The sequence below is a fragment of the Myotis davidii genome, unplaced genomic scaffold (genome assembly GCF_000327345.1).
Source record: "Myotis davidii unplaced genomic scaffold, ASM32734v1 scaffold96, whole genome shotgun sequence".
Taxonomy (NCBI): domain Eukaryota; kingdom Metazoa; phylum Chordata; class Mammalia; order Chiroptera; family Vespertilionidae; genus Myotis; species Myotis davidii.
This window is the reverse complement of record NW_006289416.1, coordinates 5,634,285-5,641,835: the sequence shown is the minus strand read 5'-3', so window position 1 is coordinate 5,641,835 and position 7,551 is coordinate 5,634,285. Positions and strand designations below refer to the sequence as shown.

Sequence of the window (7,551 nt, the reverse complement as noted above, 5' to 3'; positions counted from 1 at the left end):
CGCACGAAAGGTCACCGCGGTGGCATTCCTCTCCGCGCGCTGTTTACGCGACTTAATGTACTGCTTGCGCCGCGGGTAGGTTAGGGCCGCGATAAGGGGGAGGGTCGCCGTCAAAGCCCCTCGCTGGGCGCCTCCGAGCCCTCCCCTCGTCCATTAACCTTTTTACTTTCTTCTCCCCTCTCTCTTTTAAAGCTTGTTATCTCGGCCACCCAATGACCGACGAAAGATTTTCCCTCCCTGCTTCTCCCGAGGCCGCTTTAAACCAAATAAATTTAGCTATTAAGGGCCGAGATGTCTGACAAAAGATGGAAAGGTGTCTTTCCGCGATCGCTTGGACAAGAGAAGGAGAAGCGGGTGGCTCCCGGATCCCGATAAAGACATTCCAGGCCGGCGCCGGCCTCCCTCCCAGCGGCCTGGGCGCACCCTGACGTCCTGAGACCTGGACTTCAGCGGTCCGGACCTCGGCTACGTCCATGGGACCTGCGGCCCCGGCACCCGGAATGTGCAGGTCCTGGGCCGCCGGACCTGGGAGTGCCAGGCCCTGGGGGTCCCGGATCCGGGGAACTCCAGGCGGGAGCTGGGCTCCCAAAGCAGCCCCTTGCACATCGCAGAGAAACCAAACCGAGCTCAGCGGGGCCTGAATTCCCATCCCATCTTTATTACTGTCTGATGCTGGATACTGCAAAGCCGCCCACCTCTACCTTCCCACCCGCGCTCCCTGCGGCTTTGCTGAGGGGCCGTGTTACTCCACGTCTCTGGTCCTGGGGAGCAGACCTTTTGAACCCCCGTCAGAACCCGGTGGCTGGAACCTGGCAGCTGGATTAGACCCAAGCTAATGGGAGGGTGTGGACTCGCAGACTAACAGCATATGCTGCAGGTGGGAGGCAGAGGTCCAATGATTCAGTCATCCTCAGGTTGGGTTGGGTTATGAAGTGTGGTATTTATTATCATTATTAATTACTACTGGCATCACTACACAAAGCCTGGGGCTGCCAGCTGGGCCCGGGCCCTGCCCTTAGGGTGATCCCTTCCTTTTTGCCAAAGGTGAAGCGAGGAATACTCAGTTTCCTGATCCTGAAAAGTGGGCTTGGGGAGTATGATGCCATGTTTTCGAGTCTTCCCCTAAGGCCTGAATCAGCCTTTTCTATCGCTTTTAAAAGGCTGGGGCTGGCACATGGGACCCCTTGACTTCCCTGCAGTGGGGCTTCTTCCCATGTCTTCTGCCTTCCCCTCTGTTCTCTGTCCAAGTTGGAGACAAGGCTCTGAATTCCAAAAGTCAGTCCAGCATCTTCAGCTTCTGTCTGTCACCTCATGCTGGGCCCCAGAATGAGCTGCCTCTCTTTTTCCCTCTCCCCATCCAAATAAGGTGAACTCCGAAATCTAATGCTTACTTCTCACCCAGCCTCCGGGGAAAGGGAAAAATCAGATCATCAGAGAGAAAGAGATCATTTCTACACCCAAGAAGGTGAAAGAAATACAGAAAGTTCTAAAGCCCCAAACCATGGGCTTTCCCTGGATTTTGCTGGTATTAAGTGTGAGGGCAATGCCAATTCCAGGGTCAGGGTCCAGGTGCCACTGCCCCAGAGCTGTCTCAGGTCAGAGACCTTTCTGACTGTGTGTTGTTGTGTTCCTCCCCCCCCCCTCCCCAGGGGAAGGGTGTTAAGGGGTAGCAGAAAAAGGAGGTAGTAGGCTTTTGAAGATTTGCTAAGTAACTAACGTTTCTCCTTGAATCAATTAAAGAAAAAAAAATGTGCCCAAGAAATAAAAACAATTACCGCATTTGCCACCCAGAAATATGACCTCTCCACTTAGCTATGCTGCAAATATGCAGAGAATTATGACCAAGGGGTTGTCTACCCAGGGTCCTGCACTTGCCCAACCGTACGCACTGCAAAAAGAAAAATTAGAGTTGGCCTCTAGTTTTGAAGTGTTTACAGTCTAGAAGATTGGCACTTCTGTAGAGCTGGCGAGGCCAAGTACCACAGGGAATTTCCAAGATGGAGGGAGATGTCTGAGCCTTTTTCCTTCTCTAGTGAAATACTCAGGCTCAGATTTTCCTCTAGGCTTCGTGGTTTATTTGAAAAGAAGGGAGTCGCTCTAGCTCACACACTGAGAGACTTTCTAGAAGTCCAGACGCTGGGCCAGGCTGCTTGGGTTTGAATCCTCTCCCTACCACTTACTAGCTGTGTGACCAGAACAAGTCGCCTAACCTCTCTGTGTCTTGGTTTCCTCATCTGTAAAATGCGGATGATAAAAGTACCTCCAGTACAGGATTGTTGAGAAGATTAAAATGTTTCTTTTATGTAAAGTGCTAATAGTACCTGGCACATAGTAAGCACTATAGAAAAGTGAACGGTTATTATCAATATCTACAGCATAATAGATTCATATAATATACTCCACCAAATTTTAATTCTTTCCTAACTGTCCCCTGAAGCTAAATTAATTCCCAGGAAAGAGCGTCTTGGAGATTGCTGTTCACCAGAGGTCTCAGGCCTTTCCTACGTACCAGCAGTAAGGACTTTATTTATTGCATTATGGTCGGAAAGGGGGGAGGAGGGAGGTGAAGCAAAAAGGTCCTTTACTTGCTTTTGATTCCTTTGAAGAGGAAACATTCCTTGTTATTCCCCTTGCAAATGCCAGCAACCAACCAACGTCTTCTGCAGGACAGAGATAGTAATCTCAAGGCTCATCCTCTGCTCCAGGAAAGCAGCACCCTCTCCCTGGAACTCCTTTTGGGCAGTAGATAGGAGTGACTTAACAGATGGGGCCATGAAGGAGGGAGCTGTGAGGACTGGCATTAGATATCAGGAAGAAAAAAGAACTGACTAAATTGACCTGGTCAGCTAGCTACACTTCTCTCATGCTTTAAACCTTTCAATTTGGTATTGAGATTTTATATATATATATACACACACACACACACACACACACACACATATATGGGACTTATTCTACTTTAATTACATTGCTGTTATGGAATAAAAAAATATGTCTGATGAGCTATGGAACACATTATTTTTTTCCAGTTTTTTTCTGAAAATGGAACACACTATTGACAGAGGAAAATCTAGGCCATTCCAGACATTTTCCAACTGATTTTCTTTCAGTTTTATTTTTTTCCCTTATAGTACCCTGTCTTCCAAAACAAGACCTAAACCTCACTCAGGAAAACTTAAAAAAGAAATCTGTGGTATATAACAAAGAATACTGTTCTCTAGATAAAAAACAACAGAGAAAGAGATTTGTTTTTCAAAAGGCAAAGTCTGGAGAGAACATAAAAGTCTCCCCCTCCCTGCCGGCTTTCAGGCGGGTTTGTGCCCAGCGCCTGTTTTTCTCTTGTCTCTGACAGTCCTGATCTTCTCTATGTTTGATTTACTGAGTGCTGTCATTTCTCGGCTCTTTACTTTCACAATCACACATTTAAACCTGATAAAGTTCAAGACCCTGAATGCTTGCAGCTTTCCCAGATTTACAGTCCTCCTGCCCCCCACCCCGGCCAGCGGTCTGGGGCTGATTGAATCCTCATGCACTAAAGCCGCGGGGGATCAGCAGAGAGCCAGCGGGTCCACGAGGGTTGGGTCTGCGGGACCGTTAGCTCCATGTCAGCTCTTTTAGCTACAGCAAACCTTGGTAGCTTCCTTCTCCTAGAAAGTGACTGTGAGCAACATCCTCTCACTTTAGATTCAACTTCCAGCTGGTAACCTACCTATAGGCCGGTACAGGAGCTGTAACTTGCAGAATTTAGAATTGGTGGGACTTGGATGTGAAACCAGGATTACCTGGAATGAGTACCTGACTTTCCTGGGTCTACTAAACAGCTTTGTGATTGAGGGCAAGCCACTTAATCACAGTGCCTCAGCTATGCCATCTGTAAAATGGTAGAAATATGACTCACTGCAAACATTCTTCCTGTGTGTAGCTGTCAGGGCCCCAGGAAGGCCACTCATATATGTCTTAACTGGCTCTTTGGACTCTGTCAGGTAAAATGGAAACCTGTGAGCTAATCTAAATACTATACCAATTGGGCTAGCCAAAAGGAGTGATTTCTCTCGAAAGACTGAACAGTTAGCTTAGGCTCAAGTTTTCAGACCCCTGAAATGTCTTCTGATAGAAGATGCTACCTGAATAATCTATTCTTTACATGTAACTACATAATAAATCAACTAAATCACAGAACACTGATGAAAAGCAATCACTGACTATGGATGCCCTTGTTTAAAATATAATTACTATCTGGAGACTTTATATTTAAAATAAGTAATTATTTTACATATTTAATGTTTTTATTTATCAAGAACTTTCTGAGTAAGGTAAATGTTTTAGGTAGCAGCAGTTTAAATAGGTCTTTAAAGACCAATCACTGTTCCAAGTCCATGAACTAAAAAGGTGTGATTTAATTTTCCCCTTTAAAATATATATTCTAAAGAAAGCTAAACTGGCATAATATCTAAGGAGAAAATTATATTTACTTGTTCTGTTAGCGAAGGAAGGAAGCAGAAGGAAGCTTACCTTCTTCAAAAGGCATTATTTTTTTAAATCTATCCAGTCAGGGAACACCTATTAGAATATATTTCATGATGTTGCTTTTTCCTGACTGTAATAATACTCACCTCTACGGAGGTGAATAAAAATAGAAACTTGACTTAATGGATATCAAATAACTTTCTCTGGCTTCTCCTGAGCCAGATTATTGCTCTGTTTATAATACCACAAATTAAAGACATGCAATTATCCAACAAAAACAGTATGGATATTAAACTATTTTTAAAGACTGACTACTACGAAGTCAGTTACCAGCAGACTAGCCAAAACCACAGTGTGGATCCACAATTAAAGCTGTCAACCTCTGCATTTCAAAAGTATCTCTCTATAGAGAGCTCTGCATGCTTTGGGCAGAAGCAGAAAAGGCTAGGTGAATGGGGAAAAGCCTACCACGGTTTGAGCTGGTGGGCCCTCAGCAGAATCTGTCTACAACCCCCCAACACTGCAGCTAGATTAAATACCCTGTGGAGGTTTGGGTTCAAATCCCAGCCATGCAGCTTGCTCTCTCTCTCTGGCTGTGTGCCCTTATGCACGTTCCTTAATATCTCTACTTACCACTTCCTCGTCTGTAAAAAGGGAGTGATGATAACAGTAGATACCTCAAAGAATAGTTATGAAGGTTAAATGAGTTAATATTTGCAAAGTGCTTAGAAGAATGCCTGGCTCAACAAACAGGCTATTTGAACTGTTTAATAAATAAGTAAAAACATAAACTGCTATCAGGCCACCTCGTAAGGGGAAGAGAGATGAGAGGAAGAAAGAGCATACCAAGGCCTCAAAAAAGGTAGGAAGTGATCAAAGGCATAAATGGGGGAGGGGAGAGCCTTTGAGAATGTCAGACATTTCCTCCTGGAGATTATTTAACAACATAAACTCCTCACCCTTTCTATATATAGTACCCTCCAATGTGCTGTTTTCACAATGATAAATGTGCCCATAATTTGATGTGTGAATGGATTCGTAGGCTTTTGCCCAGCATATCGTGTTTATAGAGAGGTAAAAGTGAAGATTGCAGAGGCAGTAAAACTCTTTCAAGGCACAAATATTTGAATGTCTAATGAATGTAAAAGGTTTTTCTTTCTGATAGAGTCAGCACACTTTCTCCCTTGAGGAAAACCGCATGATGGTTAGAACTTGGTCAGGGGGTGCACCACCCATTCTGTCCTCATGAGCACCCCAACTTGCACCCACAGTCACTACTGGTGTGACTCTACTGACCACAAACCCATCACAAAATTAGCAAAGGCTGTCATCTCTATCTCCATCACACAATGACTCCCTTCTATCTCCACCCACCCCACCACACTCCCACAATCACGGCTGCCCTCCTCATGCTCAGGCAGCACTGTGGTCATTAAGACATGTGGTGGATGACAGGTGGCTCATCTTTACTGTGTCCCTGTACTTTACTGTGACCACGTCTCCTTCATCTTTGTGTCCCCACTGACAACACACCATCTCTAGCACTAGCACTCACTAAATGCTTGTTGAATGTGAAAATATTGAAAGTTTTCAGATACAGTGCTCCAAGCCCAAAGCATGAATTCCAGCAATGATACATCATAGGGATTTTGTGATCAATAAATAGTCCTAATACAAAACAATCTTGACGGTAGCCTGTGGCCCTTATATGCTTGGTCCTTAAAAGAGATATCACGAGGCTATTTTACAGCAGGCATTGTTCCTTTACTTCCCAGATTTTTTCTCAGTTTTGATGGACTTTATATTTCACTATGTTCCACTACCTCCAACTTCAAAAAGCTTTCCACATTTTTTCTCATCATTCATCCACTTAAGAATATTATATTATCTGTATTCAGAATTCTGCATTGGCCAATACTTTATTAAACCTATTAGAAAGAATAGTTTAAAAGAAGAATTAGTGATGAACAGTACAAATCAGCAAGAATGTATTAAGTGTTAGCAGCAAAAAAATAAAAATAAAAATAAATGTTAGCAACATCTCCAAGACCATGAGCATAAAGCAGAGCAGTAACTTCCATTTTCAGTGCTGGGCGCATGTACCTCTTTTGTTTCCAGCATTCCAATATTGAGGAACAGGTTTCAGTCTTGAGAGCAACTGCCTTTTGCCATTAGATATAACGAAAGAGCAGATTTATGGCTGGCACCTACCAAAAATAAAATAGGATAAGGTCACACCACAAAAGAGAAAAGAGGGTCACCTTTGAAGGGGTCATTCAAATAAAATGTCAAATTCCTTTAATTTTTACTGAACTCAATTTAAGAATACTTCCAATTACATGTTGTTTGAGGAAGTTCAAATTTCTTTTCATTGGTGAAGACATGCCTAGTGTGAGAACTGGTGCCCTAGCGGAAGAAAACCAGCCAGCCTTCATGCCATGGGTCCTCCCTCCCGGGAAGCCCCCTAATATATGAGAAATAGGGCAAGAACTGCAAAGGAAACTAATTTTAAACTCTCATACAACACTACACAAGAATATTGGCCTACAGAATATTTTTTTAAAGGATAGCCATCATAAAATATTCTATCTGATTAGATGCACCCCAAATACATTCATAGCCAAGTCCCACACCCTCATCAGTTCAACTGTCCTTCTTCTGTTCTACAATACCAAGAGCAGATGCTTGTATTATATTTTCTCTTGATTGCTTCATCTGTCACACTCATACAGAGACTGCAGGCTGCAGATGAAGGAGAGGTGACATAATTGTCCCTCACTTTCTCCCTCCATGCACCAATTCAGGGGCTCACTGAAAAGGCATAACCCTGGACATAACCCTACGTAAATCCCTCAGGGAAGAGAAGCAACTGTTCTGTCACTTACAAAGCAACGCCTGGCCACATCACAAGGGTCCCAGGGAGACTTCTTTGTAGATAACCATATAATATGGAAGAAAAGGGCAGAGAATGGGAGTGATATGTAAGGAAGATCTATTCCAATTGACATCCTCTAAGACTTCAAATGAAATCAAGATATATAGAGAAAACCCAAGGCAACCAGTTGTCTTTGGCCCCTTGTCCCC

At 43.9% G+C, this 7,551-nt stretch overlaps 1 protein-coding gene across 1 annotated transcript in view; it reads right to left on the bottom strand.

The window, feature by feature from the left end:
* The window catches only part of GATA6 (GATA binding protein 6), a 36,842-nt gene extending 36,105 nt beyond the window's left edge, over positions 1-737 (bottom strand). The window contains exon 1 of the mRNA XM_015562720.1: positions 710-737. The gene's annotated coding sequence lies outside the window, so the exon portion shown is untranslated. The remainder of the gene's footprint in view (positions 1-709) is intronic.
* Between the last annotated feature and the right edge of the window lie 6,814 nt (positions 738-7,551).